Here is a 3,986-nt window from a genome sequence, read left to right on the forward strand (position 1 = left end):
ATATTATGTAAATGACCGTGTTCATATTGCTTCCTGCTACTCTGAACAAATTGGTGATTAATTTCTTTGCATTTCTTGCCCAGCACTGTCCATGGATTCAACAAAGTTAAGCTTCTTGTTGTAACTTAATGCTAGCTTGTTATCAGTTCAGATATCTTGGGTCTTGGATTGTAGCAGGGCAATTAGCAAAGCTGCTTGTACAGAGTTTATTTCCTCTTGAATCTTAGGTTTGGATCTATTCAGAATCATAGTTGTGTTGTGCAGTAGTTTTTTTGGGTCTCTGGTCCTGCAGCTTGAGTGGGAGCTTCTGTTGCTATTTATATTTTGGTTTAGTTTGGTTATTTATTTTTTTATTTTAAATTCAATGGAGCGACCAATAATTGATGGATCATATGACATGGGAAGCTTTCTCTTGTTAATAACTCTCAAATCTCAAATAGATTTTGTTTCAGTTTTGCATCAGTAGAAAATTACAAAATACAAAGACTGATATTGAACCTGCTAGTAGCAACAATTAGCAAGCAATGTGGTTGTTAGAATAACCTCTTAAAATTTCATCATAACTTTTTAGATTTTCTAATCTCAATAATTTGTGGTAAGAGTGAATTTCCAAGTTTTGAATATTAGTGAAGAAGATTTGACATTTAACAGAGTTGAATAACGAAAAAATTGATTCACATGATTAATTTCAATTAATTTAAAATTAAATATTAATTGTTATTTACTTGTATTTATAGTTTGAGGTTGGTCTTGAATTTGTCTTATGTTATTAGAGTCTAATTTATTTTCTTGGAGTCATGGAACTCTTCATAATCTCTTAAGCCTTGGAACTCTTTACAGGGCTTGCATTTCTAACAGTGATCCATGTTACTTGAGCTGCTTGCTATGGACTGGGTCCAGCCTACAAAAAATAAGGGTCACCATCCAAAGTTGTCTTGAAATTTGGAAATTAGGGTTACAGTTATAGCCTTTACCAAATCCTTTTTGGGCTTGGGTTCATAACAAATTGGTTGATTAAAAAATATTTGAAAAATTATTGTTTAATCATTTTATTTTAATAAAACTAATTATTTCATTCTCTTATTTTAAAAATTATATTAGTTAGTTTCTATATTTTTATTATGTCTATTCTTTAGTCCCTCCGTTCAATTTAAATTAAAATTTCTTTTAGTTAATATATTCAAAATAGAGAGAAATTATTATTACGTGGACTAAATAGTTCAAGACTTATAAAATAGAGAAACTATATAGTTATGTTTTTTAAATTATAGGGATTGAATAAAATTTAAACAAATGCTTAAAATGACAAAAGGACTAAAAAGTAAATGAAACAAAAATATAAGAACTAACCTTAAAGACTATTGTATAAAATCTTTTGGGTAGAAAGAAGCTTATTGAAAATCCAGTTGTTTATGTTCAATGTGGCTTCTTTTACTAATCCTAAAGACATTTTGGATTAATTGCATTAATCGTCCTTCAATCTAAATGATTGTTTCATTTTAGTCATTTAATTTTTATTTATTAAAATAAAATTACTCAACTTTAATTTTGTCTCAGAAAAAATCTCCCCAAATTAATAGCCGATTTTCAAGTTAAAAAAAGAAAATTGATTATTTTATCCCTCTTTTCTTAAAGAGAAAATGACCATCTTACCCTATTTCCCTTCTTTCTCTCTCCATCTTATTTTCTTATAGTCAAATTAATTGATATTTATTTATCAATAAAATTATTTTTTTATTAAAATTAAAGTTGCTTTTTTATTGAATATATTAATAAAATTATTTAATAATTTATTTTATTCTATTTGGTATTATTTTTTACGGTTAATTTAAAATTTTTAACCTTTAATTGAGTTAATTAATAAATAATTTCATTTGCCCCATTAATTTTAAAACACTATTTCCAAAAATTTATTTCAATTAAATAATTTAATTCAAGTGTATATTAGTTGCCCTTTTTAATTTAAAAAATATTTTTTAAAATATGATTTGAATTAAATAATTAAATTCAAATCTCAATATAAATAGGATTATAATTATAATTTTTAAAAATTAATGGCAGTTATGTAATTAATCCACAATAGAAAATCTATAAATAATCTGAATTAGGGTATAGGGTTTGCCATTGTGGTTTAAAAATTATTTTATTTTATTTTAAATTAAATTTAAATTGCACTTATATTTCTAATTAAATTGAGATTTGAATTTAATTATTTAATTAAAATTATATTTCGAATTTTTTTTAATTAAAGAGAGTATGTAAATTAATTGATACTTGACCTAAATTATTTGTCGTTATCTATCCTAGCACCACCCAACCTTGGATAAGTAAAGTCATGAGAAATATCAAAAAATTAGGTTTTTGCCTATGCGTTGTGTGAGTATAATCACTATTGGTATATTATTTAATAGAATAAAGATATGATTATATAGCTTTTTCTATATATTTATACTTAATTTATTTAAAATGTTTTAAGAATAGCTTGTAAAAAAATTTATGAAAATATATAGAAAATAAATGTAAAGAATAAATATAAATTGAAAATTAATATAAAGAATAAATAATAAAATACTAATAAAATGTATATAAATAAATTTTTATAAGGTGAAAATTACTTTTGTGATATTTGTACAAATTGTTTATCATTTTCTTCAAATGCTTTAATTACTAAAATATCATTTAGTAGGTTTAAGAGAAAATTTTGATTGTACATTTTATCTTCTATTTGCATTAAAAAATAACTAATTTAAATTTTTATTGTGTAATATTGATTAATATAGTTTATAACTATGATTTTAATTTTCTTAGTATTAATTAAATTGTAACTATTGTTATAATTTTTTTATTAGAAAGAATTAAGTATATGATTTTATAATTATAATGGGAAATAAAAAGGTTATTTTGGTTTATATAATTTATAACTATGGCCCTTATTTTTTGTATTAATTAAATTATAAATATTTTCATTTTTTTTATTAAATACCTTATAAGTTTATCAGTTTTTATATGTCATCGCATGCCATTAATGGATATTGTAAAATTATTAAAAAAAATAGGAATAAAATGAACAAATGGGAAAAAAAATGTAATAGAGCACTACTCATCACATTTTGGTAAGTTTATTTTGAGACCAACTTATTATATTTATTATAAAGATTATTAAATGACATGGTGTGGTGTGTTGTGATGAAGTGAAAAAACCTTGCTGATGAAGTGAAGAAAAGGCTTAGAAAGAGTGAGTGAAACGAGAAATTTTATTTTGAAAAAAGTGAAAACACCATTGGGAAAGAGTGGAAAAGATTGAGGATTAATTTTAGTAGGTTCTGTAGGGAAAGTTGAGAACCTAGATTGAATTTAATTAAAAAAAGTAAATTGATTTTAGTGTTTGAAGGTTTTATTATTTTTTAGGGAACGTAAAGAAGTTCCTAATTCTCTTGGTAAAGGTAATAAGATTTCAATTTTGATTTTTTTATATTTTTTAATAAGAATGAGATTAATTGTGGGGTTAGTTGAAAGAACTGATTTTTTTTTTATTTTATTATTTATTATTTTTTTTAATATTATATTTTTAATTTTGAAAACTCTGGATGATCTTTTTTTTATTATTTTGATTTTTTTTTCTTTTATTTTGAGATTATTTCTCTCTTCTTTTTCTTTATCTTATTTTTTTTTCTTAGAAAATTTCTTTAGAATTCTTACCTCCTGGATTTTTGATAAATTTAAAATTTTTTTTGATTTTAGATTAGATTTCTCTCTTTCCTCCTATTATTATTTATTTAGAATTATTGAGAGTTTGAGTTGAGGATGAGAATTCTCCTTAGGATCCCTATTTAATATATTTTTTGATTTCGATTTTATTGAATTTGATTTTTGATCTTTTTTTAATTTCAGCTTTGATTATTTTTATTTTAAGATTTAATTTTTTTTGAATTTTTTTTTCTTTTAATAGGAATAACGAGCCTATATTGCTTAAAGAATTACTTTTA

The sequence above is a fragment of the Hevea brasiliensis genome, chromosome 13 (genome assembly GCF_030052815.1).
Source record: "Hevea brasiliensis isolate MT/VB/25A 57/8 chromosome 13, ASM3005281v1, whole genome shotgun sequence".
Lineage (NCBI taxonomy): Eukaryota > Viridiplantae > Streptophyta > Magnoliopsida > Malpighiales > Euphorbiaceae > Hevea > Hevea brasiliensis.